The sequence below is a fragment of the Oryza sativa genome, chromosome 8 (genome assembly GCF_034140825.1).
Source record: "Oryza sativa Japonica Group chromosome 8, ASM3414082v1".
In the NCBI taxonomy this organism is placed as follows: domain Eukaryota; kingdom Viridiplantae; phylum Streptophyta; class Magnoliopsida; order Poales; family Poaceae; genus Oryza; species Oryza sativa.
Genome location: NC_089042.1, coordinates 12,835,867 through 12,857,357, shown reverse-complemented (window position 1 = coordinate 12,857,357; position 21,491 = coordinate 12,835,867). Strand labels below are relative to the sequence as shown.

At 43.0% G+C, this 21,491-nt stretch overlaps 1 non-coding gene across 1 annotated transcript; it reads left to right on the top strand.

The window, feature by feature from the left end:
• Positions 1 to 20,655: 20,655 nt before the first annotated feature.
• Positions 20,656 to 20,762, top strand: LOC112936250 (small nucleolar RNA R71). Its single transcript, XR_003238377.1, has one exon. It is a non-coding gene; the product is annotated as a small nucleolar RNA R71 (small nucleolar RNA).
• The last annotated feature ends 729 nt before the right edge of the window (positions 20,763 to 21,491 follow it).

Genomic DNA, 21,491 nt, shown 5'->3' with positions numbered 1-21,491 from the left:
TGAATGGATATTTTTGTGGAAAGCCAACTTTCAGTGTAGAAGCTTGGCTTAATTTTATATGTGGAAATGAAAGTGGAATTGACCACTTGATCATGAGAGTATGAAGGATATCTAACATGAGTCACACGAATTTGACAAAGCTCAATATAATGTCAAGCAGTCATATGCATGATAAGGTTCATCAATGATATACTTGCATATGGTCTTGGTAGGCATAAGATGAAGTCAATTAGAGGATTGAGCTTTTAAAACAATTTTATTTTGAAAACAAATTCCCAAGAGTCATAACAAGAGTTGCAAGAATTCCTTTCATCTCGAATCATCTCTCATATAGCAATTACTTAGATGCATAAGGTTCCCTAAACATGGATGGTTGTTCACAAACACAAGTTCAGCTGGGAATAATGAATATACAAGATCAATCACATGAAGAATTTCATGAGTTGGAAGTTTTATCTTTCATTTATGCTTGAACCAATTGTTTTCTGAATTTTCAGCTCTAGTACTATACCATGGTGGAGATATACAGATAAAAGACGTGCTCACCTGCTTACCTGTAAAAATTGGGAGAGGTTGGGGCCAGTCTTGGTTCGGCCGAACCACTCTGGTGCCCAATCCCTTTGCAATTTTCTGCAGAGTTGAGTGCTTTCAGGTGTTCAGAGATTTCATCAATTTTCAGAGCATATGCACGTCAGAAGCTGGGATATCTCCCCACACTTATTCAAAACCTGAATCTTTATTAAACATAAAACAAAAACAAACCTTGGCAAACATTGGGGTTAACACCAATGTGCCACATTATTCATAGCAAGTGCTTACATGATTGGAAAATAAAAACCAAGCACCTACTACCATTTTATTCATGGGAAAGGACTAATTAGCATAATACTTATTTTCCTTTCCCAGCTCTACGAATGCACGCTTGATTTAAGCGCACAAACCGAGACTAAGGGTGTCGAAATTGTTTCTAATTTCAGCAAGCTCTACCCCTAGCTCCGCGTTGCAATCCCTAAGCTCTATGTTCTCCTTGCGGAGTTTCTTCACATGTGCGGCGAGCTTATGGATCGAGGGCTCCAGCGACTTCACCTCATCTTCTTGATATTGGCTGGGAGCCCTCACAATTGGAGGGGGCATCAAATGACGCTTCACCTTCATAGGTGGAGGGCTACGGGATTCCGCTGCCCCCTCCTCCGACGCCGTCAATGGCCGGAGTAAACCCTTACCATACCCACCGCCGGGAGTTCGCACTCCCTGAATACGGAATCGCTCCTCCTTCGGAGTGGATGGAGTAGTGGTGGGTGTGGTATACTTGTGGAGCACCTCATCCCCTGCTTTGGTGAACAAGGTGCCCACATAACGCTCGGCGGGACGTGGCGCGGCCTTCCCGTCATCTTCGGAAAGGCGTCGTGCCTTTAACAAGCCGAACTCTCCCGTCGTCGGCCATCGCGCAGGCGAATCCCCCCGAATTTTTGTCCTTGTGACATGGCGAGGGGAGAGGGATCGCTCTGCTGAACGAGGGGCCGAACCCCTGGTTCGGCCGAACCAGGGAGCTCGCTAATCGGCTCCAAAATTGCTGGGGAGCCTGGCACAGCTAAAGGGGTTGAGCCCATACAGCATTCGCCCCTTCCATCGTGTATTCTTCCACCGGAATCAATTGATTTGCCAGTGTCGGCTCTCCGGTGAGGTTGTATGTGGAATTGGATGAAGAGCCGATGAATGGAATCAAGGATTTGCTAGCCATTAGAGGTTCAAAGAATTTGGATCGAAGGTCTTGGGGGTGAATGGCAGATTGAATAGAGAAGCTTTTGCAAGGGAGGAAGAAAGAGAGGAACTAGCTTCAGGGGTGTGATCCGATCGTTCTACCTCCAAACTGGCATCAAAATAGACTCAGGACTAGCGGGGGAGACTATCATTCAAAAATGGGGCCGAACGGGTGCTGCCCTGGTTCGGCCGCCCTGGTGGGCCCGGCTGGCCGCCACCTTTCTTCCTATTGCCACTAATTTCTAAGCTAAGCACAAAAATAACAACTATACATGGTTTTAAGCATGCATTAGATGAGATCACCATGGTTCATAAACAATTAATTCAATAACATCCACTTCTTCCTCTAAAGTTTCATTTGGCTCAAGGAAAATCTTTAAGTGTTGACTGTTTACCTTAAATATGTTACCTGAATCGTCACGGAGTGTGATTGCCCCTTGCAAAGAGGTGTCGATGACATTGAACGGTCCTTCCCATTTGCTGCGCAATTTTCCGTGGCCAAAAAGCTTTACCCTGGAGTTGAACATTAGCACTTTGTCTCCTGGCTAGAATTTCTTGATTTCAATTCTTTTGTCATGCCAGCACTTCGTCCGTTCTTTATATATCTTCGCATTGTGGTAAGCCTTCTCTCTCCATTCCTCAAGTTCAGCGATCTACATTTTTCTCCATTCTCCTGCTCCCTCAAAATCCATGTTCCAATTCCTGATGGCCCAGTATGCTCTATGCTCAAGTTCTACGGGTAGTCAACATGACTTCCCGTAGACTATCTGATATGGGGACATTCCAATGGGTGTCTTGTATGCTGTCCGGTAAGCCCACAGTGCGTCCGGCAATCTATCCTTCCATCCTGTTCCCATTTTGTTGACTGTCTTTTGCAGAATATTCTTGATTTGTTTGTTCGATGTTTCTGCTTGACCACTGGTCTGTGGATGGTAAGGAGTGGCCACGTTGTGTTTGGCTCCCATTTCTCGTAGAAGGTCTCTGAAGGTTTTGTCAATGAAGTGAGAACCTCCGTCACTTATGACCATTCCGGGGTACCAAATCTTGGGAAGATAATTTCTGTGAACATCTTCTTGGCATGCTTCGCATCCGTGGCGGTGCACGGTATAGCCTCAACCCACTTGGAGACATAGTCGACTGCCACCAGAATGTACTCGCAGTTGCGAGACTTAGGGAAAGGTCCCATGAAGTCTATACCTCACACATCAAATATCTCGATTTGCAAATTGTATGTGAGGGGCATTGCATCGCGAGCAGTGATTCCTCCTTGCCTCTGGTAGCTTGTGCATCTTCTGACGAATTCTTTTGAGTCTTCGTACATTGTTGGTCAGAAGAAACCACTTTGCCAAATCTTGGCCTGGGTGCGGAATGCACCGTATTGGCCACCGTAGGGTGAGGCGTGGCATCGTTCTATGATCTTAAGTCCTTCATCAGTTGGCACACATCTTCGTAGTAAGCCATCAGAGCAGACCCGATATAGGTATGGCTCATCTCATATATGACGGCGACTTTCATATTTCAGTTTTCGTTTATTTTCCCCTGGTGGTATGTACTTGGATACCATGTAGTTTACTATGTTAGCATACCACGGGTTAGAGTCACGAACCGTCATCAGCATGTCGTCTCTCATGAAATCATTTATCGGTTGTTCCTGCATGTTAGTGATCTGCAGTCTAGACAAATGATCTGCTACAGAATTTTCTACTCCCTTTTTATCTTTAGTTTCTAAGTCAAATTCTTGGAGCAGCAAAATCCATCTTAAGAGGCGTGGTTTAGCATCTTTCTTAGTGAGCAGGTATTTCAAAGCGGCATGATCAGTATAAATTATCACCTTGGCTCCCACTAAGTAAGATCTAAACTTACCGATAGCAAAAACAACCGCGAGCAGCTCTTTTTCAGTAGTTGCATAATTCAACTGAGCTCCGGTTAGAGTTTTGCTAGCCTAACAGATTGCATGATGCTTTTTATCCTTGGTTTGGCCCAAGACTGCACCAACGGCGAAATCACTTGCATCACACATAATCTCGAAGGGCAGAGTCCAATCAGGAGGTTGAATGATTGGAGCAAAAACGAGTACCTTTTTGAGAATTTCGAAAGATTTTAGGCACGCATCATCGAACTCAAAGGGCGCATCCTTGGCTAGTAAATTGCTCAGCAGCCTAGCGATTGTAGAGAAGTCTTTGATGAACCTTCTATAAAAGCCGGCATGTCCCAAGAAGCTGCAGATTCCTTTGATGTTCACAGGAGGAGGAAACTGATCTATAACATCTATTTTAGCACGATCAACTTCAATTCCTCGTTCGGACACTCGATGCCCAAGAACTATCCCTTCACGGACTATGAAGTGGCACTTTTCCCAATTAAGCACCAGGTCCTTTTCTTGGCATCGTTGTAAGACTTTGTCTAAATTTTGCAGACAATGACCGAAAGTCTTTCCATAGACCGAGAAGTCATCCATGAAGACTTCCATGATGTCTTCGATCATGTCCAAGAAAATATACATCATACATCTTTGGAAAGATGCAGGAGCGTTACATAGTCCGAAGGACATCCTACGGTATGCATAGGTGCCATACGAACATGTGAACATAGTCTTGCTTTGGTCCTCCGGATGGATAGGAATTTGATGATACCCGGAATACCCATCAATGAAATAGAAGAAGGAATGATTTGCCAGCCGTTCCAACATTTCATCAATGAAGGGTAGCGGGAAATGATCCTTTTTTGTAGCCTTGTTAAGTTTCCTGTAATCGATACACATCCTCCATCCGGTTACGGTTCGTTACGGAATTAGTTTATTTTGAGCATTTGCAACGACCGTCATTCCTCTCTTCTTTAGTACCACCTGGACTGGGCTAACCCACTCACTGTATGGTACGGGATAAATAATCCCGGCATGCAGGAGTTTCAAGACTTCTTTCTTTACAACTTCTCGCATTGCATTATTGAGCCATCGTTGAGGTTCCCCCTAAGATCTTGAAGCGAGTAGCCAAGAATAGAACGATACTTTTCCAATACGGCGAGAAGACGTTGAGTCTCGTCTTCAGAGAGCTTGTCACTGATTATGACAGGGGCCTCTCTGCCATTATGTAGGAAAGCATATCGTAGGCTTGGAGGTAGAGGTTTAAGCTCAAGCGGAGGTCGAGGTGGCGGTTCCATGATTGGCAGGTCGAGAGTCTCACCGGGATCTGCTTCTTCTTTGATAAAATTGGGGAACTCATCTTCCAAAAGGGCTTCGGGAGACTCATGAAGGGGAACTGCGGTAACCTCTTCCGCTGACTCAATTTCTGGGAGAGGGTCGGTCAAGGTGATCCTTGCCCGTGAGAATGGAATTGAGAATACATTTTCTCCCAGTGTTATTTTGAGGCTACCTAATCGGGGTGTGTTGATTAGGAGTTGCTCAATGGGCAATATGATTAGGATGTCAAAGCCTTGGATTTCAAAGATGTGGAAATCCAAGATTGCCTCCCTGTCTTCAAAGCAGACAGGTACATCTTGTACAATCCCAAATCCTCCAATGATATTTCCGTTCGGATGTTTGAAAAATTTGTTTGTTGGGGTCACTGCCTTATCGCTTAAATAAGCGAATGCAAAAGACTCAGAGACGAGGTTGGCCCCGACAATTGGACTGTAGAGAATACCGACGTCGTTCCCTTCCATATAGCAAGGAATGATTCGGGGAGCGGTATTTATCCGAATTACTTCGGATGAAAGCTCTGCCTCCCTTAGCCATTCATCGCTCATTATGGATGTTAACACCCAGACAGTTTCTCGTAGGAACCCGAGTTCCATAGGATCGGGAGGTGGCAAAGGAACGAGTGGTTTCCTCTTGCTAAAATAGTTCAGGGTATTGCCGTAGTCTTCGTCGAAGCCGTCCATGAACAGAATTGCGGCACAATCCGGAGTCTGAATCTCTTCATCCTCGACGGACGGTTGCTCAAGAACTTTCTCATCAATCGAGCTAGCTGAAGTGGATGGTTCAGTGCGTGGCTCGATCATTAGAGGTTCCTCTATCTTGGACACGAATGCCTCCTGCTGGGGTTCATTGGATTGTGTCATGAAGGAAGTATTTTCTAGAATACGATTCAAAATTGTTCTTCCTTCTGACGACGTTTTGTGCATGAACGATCCTCCAGCGGTTATGTCCAGATAGAATGCAGACTCCTTATCCAAACCCGTATGGAAATGTTGGAGAAGCACATACTCGGGTAAGGGCAGGGTTGGTCCGGATTGCACTAAATTAGTGAATCTGGACCAAGCTGCACCGATTGATTCGTTTTCGATCTGCTTGAAACTGAGAATTTCTACTCGAAGGGCAGTAATACGAGTAACTGGAAAGAAGGCAAGACAGAATCCGTCTCGCAACTTTTCCAGGTTAGCAGGGGTAGAGGTAGAATAAAAAAGTAAAAAGGATATGAGGATGAACTGGGTTCGGAAATGATCAGCAACCGTCCCCCGGCAACAGCGCCAGAAATGCTTGTTGGTATTTAATACGATTACAGACAAAATCCGCAAGCGCACGGATATACCGATGTAGCACTTCCCCTATGTAGTATTCCAAGGGTATCGAATCCAAGGGAACGTGTGTGGTCAGATCTTCCTCCGGTTCATCCAAGGACACCAAGCAAAGGATAGGCCAGGATAGAGAGGATTTACTAGTGAGAAACAGTGTCTAGGGAAAGCTTAACTTTAATCCTAACGCAATTCTTCAGGCATTGGCAACCCGCTGTTCCTAGATGTCGCTCTACTATGTACCTGGACAGGAAGGACTTCAGTGATCTCGAGGGCTATCACCACCTCTACACCTACCTCAACATACTGTATGATACGCAGCAATTACTGGATAATAATTACCTAAACACCACGTCTAAGCAATTAATATCTACTTTAGTGTTTATAACTCACCAAAGCAATCACTATATTTTAGTTGATTATAATGAACAATAATCCCGTATGCTATTTAGGAACTAACAAAGAGATAATTCTCACAAGATAAATCTAAATTACTTAAGAAGAATATTATATTGAATTCAGAGTAATAAATATAATAAAAGAAATAGGAGAATATTACCGACAACTCCGGAATTCTTCCAACTTCTTCTACTCTACTCTCTTCCTCTTCTAGTATACAATATAGTACAATAGAGCCTCTTATAATTCAGCTCAAGCTTGGAAGTGTGTGTTGAAGTGAGTGAGATGATGTCTTTATATAGGGGTAGGTATGACGGTTGGCGAAGGGGAAATGTTTGAAGTGCCCCGCAACCGCCATCAGGGAGTGATCTGGGACGTCCATGCCAAAACCTGGGATCAACGGCGATCATAAGGGTTTGGCCGAACCAGGGGGTTCGGCCGAACCTGGGCTGGGCCCTCCTAGTCTGGCCTTCGGTTGGTGGACTTCCTAGGCCTTCCTCTATCCATTTCTCGGAGTTTTGGGTTGATTTACTGATGTTTCAATGAAGTTCACAACCCCTCCTTGTATGGATACATAATTCTCCTCACTTTAGTCTGATTTTCCTCCCAACTTCAGGGTTTATCATCTGCATACAAATATACACGAACACTTGTGGAATATGTGAGATTAAGCACCTATTACTATGTTGGATGTTTTATTGTCTCGACTTTATGCAGATGTTGGCGGTATGAGAATGGCATTTAACAACCGCCAACAACAACTTGAATATTCTGTGGGTTCGGCCCGTACTTTATCCTGACCATGGAGCATTGTTCTGTCCTTGGTTGAAACTCAAACTTCTCTTCCTTCCCGTTGATGTGGAAACGGATACTTGTTGACGGTCCTTAAATCATAATATCTGACCGTCAATACCTACATATAATGAAATAAAACATGGTATCCAACTTAGTGGTAGGTATTATTACTAATCATTTCCACTAGTTTTGGTGAAATATGTGTATGCAGGTATTTTGAGGAGAAAACACATCCGTCATGCGACAAAATGCACCTCTGCGCATTCAGGACACGTTTACACGAATTGGAGGCCCCATAAGTCAATAAAAACCATTTAAAATTGGGCCAAAACATGGTGCAGGTTATTGGGGGCCCATTAAGCAACTTACCGGCCAAAGGAGAGGCCGGGATGACACATTTTTGGGTTCGGCAGAACCCACCAATTCGGCCGAACCCGTTCTGCGGCCGTTCGCCATCTGCTTCCACGTGGACGGCTTGGATTCCTTCCCAGAGGCGGTTGCAGGGTGTTTTGGACAATTCCCATGCCCCTAACCGTCATTTGGAGCCTATGTAAGGAGGTCTTCATCTCATTCCAACACACACAACTTTGAGCTGAATTACAAGAGGCTCTATTGTATCTTTTATACATTAGAATAAGGTAGAGAGTGAGAGGAAGCTCTGGAGGAGTGCCCAGAAGTTTGGCGCTCATCCGACTTCTGCCTCGACGAGTGTAGCTTCCTAGGAGGAATTCGGGAGGAGTACCGGAGCTATCGGTATACTCTGCTCCGGGTTCGGAGAACTTCTTCTATAAAGTAAGCATTCATGTTCCTTTCTTATGTTATTTAATTATTTAGTCTGAGTAAGATATATTTCCATCTTTGCAGGTTCATTGTTTAGCATTTATACTAAGTGCTCTAGTACTAGGACTCCGGATAGAGAAGGAAGTTCCTACGCGAGTAGTAGTAATTAATCTTTATGAAGATTATGGAAACACCCTGAATTATTCCAGCAATACAAAGGCTCATCCCAAGCATGAGCCGTTCGAGGAGGTGATGTTTGTATCTTCGTTCGTTTCTTCTGAACCTATTGACCATCTTCATGAAACGGAACGACCCTCATCACCCTCGATCAAGCCTAAGCCTTGTCCCTCTGGTCCTCAAAGCGTTGTTATTGTTTATCATCAAGAAACAACCAGGTTCTTGCACGATGTATCTCTTGAGAAGGAGGCCACGGACAAGCTTGAGACATCGACTCTGGAGGATGAGAGAAAACATTCCACATATGAGCATGAAAGTTTCTATTTCAAAATCCCCCAGGATTCATGCTCACATAAGGAATCCCTAGAGTCCTGTTCGATTAGTGTCGCGTCTCTGTGCGAGGACCACAACCACCTTCCGGTCCACATTTCTAGCATGTTTAGAAGGATGGTTGTAGATGCTTACATTTATCATAAATACTGCAAATCTCCTATTTGTTTGTGGCACTAATCTTGCATAGCGATGTCCCGTTGGTCAAGCTTGTGACCATAAACAAAGCACTGCCGGGAGATACCCTGGATTATCATGGTAAGTTTTCTTTCTAATAAAAGCAAGAACCAGTTTTTAGGATAGTATGCACCATCAGGTATTCTTGGTCACTAACCATTTTAGGTTGAGATTAAGAACGAGGGTCATACGATGCCTAAGAACACTGTAGCTACATCAATTGTACACTTTGGTGACCCTGGGTATTGGAACACACTCGATAGGAGAATCCGACATCACACACTTGGTTTTTGATGTCTTGCGACACAAAAGTCCAAGTGTGGGGGAAAGGTCGACGAGCTTTTCATGACGAGTTCCATCAACCAAGGCCATCTTGGTTTGAAGTTGGTGTTAGTCCTAGCTTGCTAGAAAAAAAAGAAAAAAAAAAGAAGATAAAAAAAAAGAGGAGAAAAGAAAGACAAAAGAAAAGAAAAAAAATGGGAGAAGAAGAAAAGAGCAAGAGAGCTGACGAGCTACATTTGGATCAAAGACCGCATTATGTGCGTGTCTTTGAAATATGGCTATACACCTCGCTAGTAGCAATCATGCTGCCTGGCTACACCTAGTCCCTCTCTCGAGCTCATGTGCCACCTTGGTTTAGACTTTATCCACTCCTAGCTGTGCGTAACTTCTTGCTCCCGCAACACCTACACGCATACAAGCAAGAGGAGATGCCCTCTTCTTTTCTAGGTGTTTCCTGCTCCACTCCAGTTGGCACTTGCACATTTGCCCAGAAAGAAATGTATCCTACGTCTCTACAGCATTGTGCCAATGGATCACGCCTTCAAGGCACAAGGTTCTTGCACCTGATGTGTGTGCATGACCAACTTGCTTGCCTGAGTTGGCATGGTTAAAGCGTCTTCCTCCGGTACAATCTGCATGGAGGTGGAGGAGAAATCGACAATCATTTGTGACCATGCCACTGCCCCAGAGATTTCAAAATATACATCATGCTGGCGGTAAGTACACTCAGGTATGCGAAAAATAAAACAGGGTTCACCATTCCTTTTACTCATACTTATCTTCATTTGAATGAGACTTGATCTTACATGGTTATGTTTCTTGTGTCTATTTGCATATGCTCTATTTTGGGTGTTCGCGCAAGACATCTATAGGCTTTTTAAATTAAGCATGGCGCTTAGGTTAAAATAGTCTGCTTTAATCAAATTGGACATGGAGTTTAGTTTGACTAATGAATCTCAGAGTTAATATGTTCATAGACATTGGATATATATCTTTTGTGGATTAACCCCCTACAGGAAAGTGTTCAAATTCATGGGTGAGTCCTCAAGTTCAATTCATAATGGAGGTAGGTCAGGGCCGGGAACAAATCAATTGGTAACATGCAAAGGAGAAACATATCACCTATCAAGGTGCACGGTGCGTATATTACCGATCACTCCTTTAGCATGTTCATGCAAATTTACCTCAGCCCTGTATGAATTGTGCTTAAACAAAAATTTGGTGAATAATAAAAATTTGAAAAAAAAATGTTTCAGAATAAAAGGACTGTCTCTCGAAAAATAAAATAAAATGTTGGCAAACTTGTGGGATCCACGCTTCTTAAGTTTTGAATCCAATTCCTTTTTAGCGTGGATGTGAACAATTAATCTTGAGGCTACAATAAAATCATTCAAATCTTTGTAGTGCTTCGAGTATTTGTTGTCCACTAACCTTTTGCAGGAAATAAAAAGACAAATCAATGAGCAATGTACAATAACTTCAAACACTTATATCATGCTCCTTGGTCCATGGGAAAGAGATGCACAAGGAACCAAGCAGAACAAATGCAAAACTTTGTTACATTTGATCCAGTTCTAAGCCTGGTAAGATCTATCTGGTAAGAATATCATACACCATGTGCATCCTCATCTCATGTCTCCATCCTTCCAGGATATCCACCATTTCCATTGTTGCCTAAAATAAAAAGGGAAAAAGATTAAATAAAATAAAATAAAATAAAGTTGGCTCCTTGGTCTTCCAACCAAGTGAGTCCTTTTCGCTTCACTTTTGTCTTTGTTTTTCTTTTTGTGTTCAATAAAGCCTCCCAGATACAAAGACAAGTGTGGGGGTGATCTTGCACATCAACGCCATAACCAAAGCAAGATCACCCAGTAGTGATGAGCCATGACGAACCACACAAGGAAAACTGATGCAGTCAGAACCAATGAGGAGTCAGCCAAACCTCCAGTTCGGCTGAACCACCTCTACCATGAATCGTCCTCTGTTTTATACAAAGCGCAGGTTTGCACAATTTTTCCTTTGGACATCCATTCTATCTTGAGTTTAATTTGATTATCAATTCTAAAATATTAAAGATAATTGAACCCAAGCTAGGGATGGTACAATTAGAGTCTATGGTCTCCCTGAAAATGACATCCATGCCTATTATTCTTTGCTCATTACTTGTTGCTTGTGGTGATATATCCAATAGGGACCCCATGCTATCTAGGTAATTGATGAATGAGATATGTTCTGATGATAGAAATCCTGCTCTTCATGTTGCACACTTGGGAATTTTATAAAAAGAAAAAAAACATTTAATGATGCTAAACTCCTCATTGATATTTTTATTCCCACTAGAGCCATGGTTTGATCATTCATGATTAGCTCGCTACATACGCTGCTTGTCATTTCAATGAACGTTGTCAAGTTTTGTGACACTAGTGAAACGCTTTTCATACTTTCATGGTCAAGAACACACATTCCACATTGATGGACCCTGAGTTCCTCTCGACACTCAAGGCTGTTGTTGGCCCGATCTTTCGGTGAGTTGTGATAACTACGATTTGGGAGAAACGTTGACGATCCGACTACAACCGTACGAGACGTTGTGTTGCGCCTTAGCGATCGATACACCTCTCCGTGGGTTGTTGATCTTGCCGGTGCAGATCAACCTTATTCCTGCAAGCAAATCGAAGAAACAAGCAAGAACAAGATAAAAGCAATTTGATATTGCAAATAGGAATTTAATACAAATGATAAGTTGGGGTTCCGAAGAACAAGCAGACGGACGGTCTAGCCGACACGCGCGCTGCAAGCAAGTAGCAATGGCTAAACTTTAATCTATCAAAACCCGAGAAACCCTGAAGGGGTAACTAGCTATATATAGGGGTGAGAGGACGACTTAGGGGTGCCTAGGGTCGTGCTCCACCAGCTTGGGGCGCACCCCACATGGGCCCCACCTGGGCCGGGGTCCCAAATGAAGTTATAAGCCCATAGGCCCATTACAGACAATGCAGCCCATTGGTTCTTCAATTGCGGCTCACTGAGATGGAATATCACAATGAGGCTAGATCCGTTGGAAAGAGGACTCCGAGAGCTTTCCATCAAGTACTCACGGGCCAAAAACGGAGCTCGAATGGAGATTTGACGGCCGTTTGAAGTCAGCAATGTAGCAGGTGGCCGAATCGGATTCCAGCACTTGGAGGACTTGATCTTGATATCTTCTTGTTCATCCATGATGTGAGCAATGGTTGCATCCGTGGTAGCCATGGTCACATCATCGTCCCCTTCTGCATGGAAAACCGTCCTCGGTTTTTCCATATGGTGCTCTTTGCGTAGTCCATTTACAACAATCTGTTTCTTCCAATCAAAACAAGGCAAACTCGAGACAATTTGGTTAGCAATAACATTTTTCTCTAGCTTGCATGTTTTATCCACATGTACAGGAAGTTTTAAATCTGAGCAGATGTAAACTCTATGCACAAAATATATTCCAAGATCATTATATTCGCCAAAGATGTGAAATATAACATTACGAGAACATGGCAAATCAGAATGAGCAAATATTTTGTCCTTCAAACAATTGAGCTCACAAGAATCATCAAACATAATATAGCCCAATGTATTTAAAGAAGATTGCAATTGAAGTTCATCATTCTCGCTGGACATGTGAATAACATACTTAAATTCAGTACATGGAGAATCAAGATTAAAAGTAGCATGTTCATTCACTAGTTGTGGAATGGATATAAATGAAGTACTATCGCACAACTCTTCTTTATCACAAGGAACATAATGCAAATCAACTTGTGACAAAGGCAATTCAGAAGTAGGTTCCACTAAAGTTTGCTCTAGGTCAGCATGGAAAGTGGAAAAATGTAATTCATCAGAAGCATACTCACCTTGAGTAATTTCTGCAACATTTAATTTACCTTTTATGCCCTCTTCAGATAAGGTAGGTGCATCAGCCTTCTCCTCATTCATGAGTGATGGAAGTGACATCTCAAACATATCGTTCTTCTCATTTTGGGGACTGTTCTGAACTTCCTGCAAAACATCAATGATAGGAGGCACAAGCATAGCTTGTTGCTCCGTTGGGTTCTCCAAAATTTTGCGCTCAACATTGCAAGCAAGCATGAACAATTGGCCTATATGATTATATGTCACATTAACAAGCCCAGCTTGAATATTGGAATTAAGCCCTCTGAAAAATCTAGTCATTGTGTTCTCATTAGATTCTTGTAAATCACTATAAGTGATACAAATTTTAAAATCATGAAAGTACTCCCTAACATGTGTAGTCCTGTTCAGACCATCCTTTTTCTCTCTACTCTTCATAGTCTTTTGTACCTTTTGCTGTTTTTGTTTATTCACCTACAGATGGACAAGTTTTGTTACATCCTATGATTTTGCTAGATAAAAACTATATTGTTTTTTGTAGAATCAAATATATAGGTTAGAAAATCTTTAATTTTGGCATCACTTTTAGTTTCTAACTTCGAACACAGATTCACTAAGAGCAATTGAATAGTCAATAAAATACAAAGTTGGAGCAACAAAGCGGCAGAAAACATGAGAAAAATGGACATACCTTGCTTTACTAAAATGTACAATATTCTTTACTAAAAGTCAGTCAGGATTAAATGATATATCAATGGTCTAAAATCAGATTTCAGCATTACATGAAAGCATGACATCCATACTAAAACTATTACTAGCACTAGATTTTCAGTGGTGACAAATGTTAGCATCATCTTTCTTAGCATGTGTACATTACACATATCTCACACATTGATATAGACATAACACATTGATTATCCAGGAAATTTATTAGTGGGTAAGAATTACCTCCTGTCGAAAATCCTGAGCATAGAGAGTGATGATGAGTCGTAGTGGCTTGGTATTTCCTTATGGTTATGATCCACCTAGTGCAATTTCCATGATACATTCATATAAACCATGTTAAAAAATGAGTTGTCTTGCTGAAATGAAAAATAACAAAGTCTCACCTCATAGCCTAAATGCTCCATATCAGTGTTCTCATGCATGTTCAGTTGTTCCCTGTGCCTTTTTTTGTTCTATGGTTGAATATATTTATTTTTATTTTTTTCATATATTGTGTTACTGTAGGTGTTGGTAACACATAGATAACATTACTGTATGTAACACAACTGTAACACACTGAATATATGTTACAATGTACTTGTAACACAAAGCAAAGTGTTCCTACAGAGTGTTCTTGTAACACATGTCTTTTTGTGTTACAAAATTGTGTTACAAAATGTAGGTTCTGACGTAGTGACATTTTGTCACCTTGTTTTAGATGTTCAAATTTCTCAAGGAGAGCACGTCTATAGTATGAAAACACAAATCTTTTTCTCATCAGTATTTTGCATTCATCCCAAGTTTCAAGCTTATTTCCCACAGTATGCCACCAAAAAGATGCAGAACCGGTACACTTATTACTAGCAGCCTTAATCATTTGAGCATTAGAAAAATCATACTCATCAAATTGTTTTTCTACTGCTAGCTCCCAATTAACATAAGCGGCGGAATCATACTTACCATCAAAACCAGGCAATTTAGATTCTACCCTTGCAAGATCATTATCATGTACCTCATATGTGATGCGTGAAGAAGTCGCTATATCTCGTTGATGGTGAAGATGTTGACGTTGAGCATGACCATCTCGTTTCCCCGTGCGCAATCCTGCCATGGTTAGTAGCAAACAAGAAACATACACAAAAATATGTGCGTTCCTATTAACTACTAGGTAGTGGCAGCTCAAAAATCACACACACTCAAGCTTTTAACCAAGCTCTTACAAGATCTTACCAATGCAAGCAGAATGGTGATGTACACTGACTTAACCAAGCACCCAAATGGAGGTTGGATGTATCGATGTCTTGGCAAACACTTGCTGTATGGCTGCAATCAGACCTGTGGAGCTCTGGGTAGGCTTAAATATGTAGCAAAGGGATAGCAAATGCTCAAATCAGAGAATAGAAAGTTGAATAATGGTTCAAAGTCAAGTACCGTGCTGGTCCTAGGCTAGAACGTACTAGAGACGCGAGCCTAGACACAAATGATACCACAAGATAGCACTAGGAACAACTCATGCACAACTCTGATATATGAAGTTCAGCTCAAACATAACAGTATTTTCTCTTTTCTTTCTTTTTCTTCTTTCTTTTTTTTTCTTTCCTTTCCTTTTCTTTTCTTTTTTTTTGGTGCGGCTTTTCTTTTCTCTTTTTTTTTTTGCACCTTTCTGCCTTTTTTTTTATTTTATTTTACAAAAATAGATTCAAGGACCTCAATGTAAGATTACAGGGACTCAAACGTAAATACAAAAATTACAGGGACTCAAATGTAAAAGTTCAAACCCAAAATTAGAACTATACAAAAATGGAATCCTCTCGTCCTGTAGGTTCTGTTTTTGCAAATGGATTTTCAATCCGATACTCGAAAAATTTTCACCAAGCAGTATGCAAGATCACGGTATAGATTGAAACCGTGACCGAGAGGAGACACTCGGACTCGGCCTGGTCGCGGACCCGGGGTGGTGGTGGGTGAGGAAAGGAAGGATGCGGCACTACCTAGGAGTCCGGATATGGTGAGAGAAAAAAGGAAACTGATTTCAATCAATCTGATCTACTATTTCTTTCCAGATTAAACTCACATACTTCCAAAAACAGATTTGGAAATTCTTCTTCCTCCTCTCTACACCGGCAACAAGCAAAGGCCGATCTATTCACGGGCAAACCAGAAACTCAAGCAAATCCTAAATGCAACTCCAAAACTGACCGATAAAAATTTCTGAAAACTACAAAAATAGAACCGTGGCAGCAAGCCGATTCCGTTTTTGTAGGTCCCGACGACAACAGAGACACGGAGGCGACGACGACTGTGGTACAAAACGTGACCAGAACTCGAAACTCAAAACGAACTAGACGCTAACACCAGCAACTCGACTCGACGATGTAACACAAAACTCAACAAAGCAAAAACTGATAAAAACAATGCAATGGCACAATATGGCTAGGTACAGGACAATTTTTTTATGGCAATTTTCTGGTTATGGGTAGATAAAACTCACCGAGCAACGAAAGCTCTGATACTACCTAATGGACCCTGAGTTCCTCTCGACACTCAAGGCTGTTGTTGGCCCGATCTTTCGGTGAGTTGTGATAACTATGATTTGAGAGAAACGTTGACGATCCGACTACAACCGTATGAGACGTTGTGTTGCGCCTTAGCGATCGATACACCTCTCCGTGGGTTGTTGATCTTGCCGGTGCAGATCAACCTTATTCCTGCAAGCAAATCGAAGAAACAAGCAAGAACAAGATAAAAGCAATCTGATATTGCAAATAGGAATTTAATACAAATGATAAGTTAGGGTTCCAAAGAACAAGCAGACGGACGGTCTAGCCGACACGCGCGCTGCAAGCAAGTAGCAATGGCTAAACTTTAATCTATCAAAACCCGAGAAACCCTGAAGGGGTAACTAGCTATACATAGGGGTGGGAGGACGACCTAGGGGTGCCTAGGGTCGTGCTCCACCAGCTTGGTGCGCACCCCACATGGGCCCCACCTGGGCCGGGGTCCCAAATGAAGTTACAAGCCCACAGGCCCACTACAGACAATGCAGCCCATTGTTTCTTCAATTGCGGCTCACTGAGATGGAATATCACAATGAGGCTAGATCCGTTGGAAAGAGGACTCCGAGAGCTTTCCATCAAATACTCACGGGCCGAAACGGAGCTCGAATGGAGATTTGACGGCCGTTTGAAGTCAACAGTGTAGCAGGTTGCCGAATCGGAGTCCAGCACTTGGAGGACTTGATCTTGATATCTTCTTGTTCATCTATGATGTGAGCAATGGTTGCATCCGTGGTAGCCATGGTCACATCACACATACACGCACATATGCTTGACTTCTACACTAGAAGTTAGCATCTCCCATTTGTCATTCATTTCATCCATCAAATAAATACTCCATGTCATTTATGCCTCTTCCTCCAAAGTTCTTTCAAAAAAAAAGGGAGAGAAGCATGGCTATGCAAAAACAAAAGAAAAAAAATGCTAATACAAGTATGGAGCATGATGATGAAAAAAAAAGAAAAGAAAAAAAAAGATAGCCATGCACTCTCTCAAATTTCAAAAAAAAATAAATGAAGGAGGAGGTATACAAAAGGAGTTATTTTTATTTTTCCGTTTTCCACCCACGAAATTAACCATACACATACACATGCACATTCTTGACCAGAAAGTATGTCTTGTATTTCCGTGGATCCATTATTTGACTTTGCAATATATATGATGCAAGCAATGCTCTACTCTTTTCCATACCCTAAACTCCACATAAGCCTTATTAGATGGTAGGAAAAGAAAAGGCACAATCATATGCCTTTGTTAGGAATCATACACTTTGAGTGATCGAGAGAATCAATGGAGGGAGTAAAGCAAAGTTATAATTTTGTGTTACATGAAAAACCCCAAGTTGTTCTTCATGAAAAGTTAGGGTGACTTGAGTCGAGATTGTTCCATTCCTCAATTGTCCAAGATTGTATGGTAGACACTACAAAGATCCACAAGTACAGGTATGGCTTTGAATAATTTGTTTGCATGATTATTAGTAAGGAAGTCATAACTCTGTTGTAGAGTTCATAGCCTTCACTCGGGACGAGAAAAGGTTAAGTGTGGGGGTGTTGTTGACGGTCCTTAAATCATAATATCTGACCGTCAATACCTGCATATAATGAAATAAAACATGGTATCCAACTTAGTGGTAGGTATTATTACTAATCATTTCCACTAGTGTTGGTGAAATATGTGTATGCAGGTATTTTGAGGAGAAAACACATCCGTCATGCGACAAAATGCACCTCTGCACATTCAGGACACGTTTACACGAATTGGAGGCCCCATAAGTCAATAAAAACCATTTAGAATTGGGCCAAAACATGGTGCAGGTTATTGGGGGCCCATTAAGCAACTTACCGGCCAAAGGAGAGGCCGGGATGACACATTTTTGGGTTCGGCAGAACCCACCAATTCGGCCGAACCCGTTCTGCGGCCGTTCGCCATCTGCTTCCACGTGGATGGCTTGGATTCCTTCCCAGAGGCGGTTGCAGGGTGTTTTGGACAATTCCCATGCCCCTAACCATCATTTGGAGCCTATATAAGGAGGTCTTCATCTCATTCCAACACACACAACTTTGAGCTGAATTACAAGAGGCTCTAGTGTATCTTTTATACATTAGAATAAGGTAGAGAGTGAGATGAAGCTCTGGAGGAGTGCCCGGAAGTATGGTGCTCATCCGACTTCTACCTCGACGAGTGTAGTTTCCTAGGTGGAATTCGGGAGGAGTACCGGAGCTATCGGTACACTCTACTCCGGGTTCGGAGAACTTCTTCTATAAAGTAAGCATTTGTATTCCTTTTTTATGTTATTTAATTATTTAATCTGAGTAAGATATATTTCCATCTTTGCAGGTTCATTGTTTAGTATTTATACTAAGTGCTCTAGTACTAGGACTCCAGATAGAGAAGGAAGTTCCTGCGCGAGTATTAGAGTAGTAATTAATAACTTAGACGTGGTGTCTAGGTTAGACGTTACCTTTGTTTGTTGTGTATCCCACGGATTTATCAGAGGTAGGCGGCAGGTGGTGACAGCCCTGAATTCCGTCCTAGTAATCCTCCACGTTCGGATACATCATAGAGCTATAGCCGGAACCAGGCTGGCAGACCAGCAGGGGTCGGTGCCCGAAGCAATAGATAGGAAATTACCTTTCTTAGCGTAGATAATTAAAACACATAGGAAGTCCTCTCTAGCCTGCCTACCTATAGTTGTTGTCCTTGGATAGCCTTAGCCTTAGGTAGATTACACACGTTTCCTGAGTTCGATATCCTTTTGGGGTCACCTGAAGGTGAAGTGCTACAGCTGTATTCCATGCGCTTGCGGATTTATCTGTGGTCGTAAGAAATACCAACAATACTCCCCGCTCCCACGTCAATGTTGGCTCCTGCGGTGCTAAGGAACAGGCGCCCTAGGATGAGCGGGGTCTCTTTTCCCGTGTCCATGTCCAGCACCACAAAGTCAACCGGGATGAAAAAATCTCGTATCTTGACTGGCACATCCTCCGTTATCCCTGCCGGGTAACGGACTCACGAATCAGCCAGTTGAAGGTGCATCGGTGTTGGTGCCAACATCGTGAAGTTGAGCTTGTCGAAGACGTTTTTTGGCATGACGCTGACACTGGCTCCAAGGTCGCACAAGGCCTGGTCGAACTGTTGTGCCCCGATCGAGCAGGTGATCGTCGGACACCCCGGATCTTTCTTCTTCTCCGGGAGCTTGTGGAGTATCACGTTGCTCCATTGCTCCGTCAGCTTGACCACCTCCGTTGTTGGGAGCGGTCTCTTGTTGTTGAGTATGCCTTTGAGATAACGGGCGTATGTTGGCATTTGCATAGCGTCCAACAACGGCACGTTAATGTGGATCTTCTGGATTACTTCAACAAAACGAGCGAATTGCTCGTCCACTAATGGTTTCCTCATCCGTTGAGGAAACAACAGCAACCATGTGTCACAGTACTCCTGCGGCACGGTCTTTTCTGGCTGATCTTCCTTGTCAGCCGAGTCACTAGATGACGCTTTTTTTGCAATCTCGTTAGTTCCTGCAGGGTTAGGATACGGCGGATCACGAGTGGACTTACCTCCCCTCATCGTGATCGCCTTAACATTTTCAATGGAGGAGTCGGGTTGCCCCGGAATCCTCCCAGTTTCATTTACAGGGACTAAGGATGCTAACTGAGCTAGCTGGGTTTTTATCATTTAGTTAAAGCTCAGCTGATTTTGAAAAGCAGAAGCAAAGCCATCTAACTTGACATTATTGTTTTCTAGGATCTTGTCATTGGTTGCAAGCTTTTTGCTTAGCGCATCAGTGGTTTTAGCCTGCGAAAAAACTAGATCCTTCAAGGAGGGCTGGTTAGAAAAGTTACCGTTGTTGTTACCTCCTTGATAATATGGGCGTAGTTGGCTCCACCCCTGACCTCCTTGTGGACGGTACCAATTGTTGTTGCCCATGTACATCGCCTCCTCACGGGTTTCCGGGCAGTCATTCCCAGAGTGACCCGTGCTGCTGCAGACCTCACACGTAACGTGTGAGTCCAAGGCCTTGACGGTGCCTTGTGGCCTTTTCTCGTGGTTGTCCAATCGTTTCATGAGGAGGTCCAGCTTGGCAGCAAGTAATTCCGTCTCTTTGACGGTGTGCATGCCTCGCTGACAGGTCTGGAGTTGTTCCTCGCTCCAACCCATATTGGAGACCATCTTCTCTACTAAATCAACGGCTCCTTGAACCATTTTAGAGAAGAAAGCTCCTCCAGCTGCCGCGTCCAGGTGATCGCGGGACATCGGGGTGAGTCCATTATAAAAGTTCTACAGGATCAGCCAGTTGTCCATCCCATGATGAGGACAGGCGGCCACATACTCCTACATACATTCCCATGCTTCCGGAATAGACTCATTCCTTGTCTGCTGGAAACTTGAAATCCTTCCACGAAGGGCATTGGTTTTGCCCATCGGGAAGAATTTCGAGAGGAATGCCATAGAGCATTTGTCCCAGGTATTGACAGCAACACGGTTGGCATAGAACCACTGCTTCGCTCTCCCAAGAAGGGAGAACGGAAACAGCCGCAGCCTGGCGGTGTCGGGACTGACGCCCTTGATGGTGTACGTGCTACAGATCTCCAAGAATTGTAACAGATGAGCATTGGCATCCTCATTAGGCTTGCCACAGAATGGGCTAAGCCTGCGCCATCGTGATGAGGCTGGACTTCAAGTCGAAATCCACACCTACCATGTTGATCTGCAGCCCAATGGCCACATTGTCAGCAGAGGGAGCAGCGAACTCGCGGAGAGTCTTGTTAGCCATAGTCTTGAAGGTCGGTGGCGCTGGTATGGCTGGTTTCTTTGTCGGTAGAGTTTTCTGCGGACCAACGACTCGCGGCCTGACGCTCCAGAAGAAAGCTTCTGGATTTTCTTTGAAGTTTTCCGGCAAGTTGAAACCAGTCATGCACTACCCTGTTTTCACAACAAAAAGTGAAAACAACCAAGGTTAGCCTGCAAAGGAAAATGATTATACAGAGATAAATATAAAGTATTAGTTCAAGTAATCTCTATTATGAATCTTCCCTGGCAACGGCGCCAGAAATGTTTGTTGGTATTTCTTAACGACATTACTAGAAATATAATTCCCAGCAATGACGCATAAATACTTCTGGTATATTATGGTTA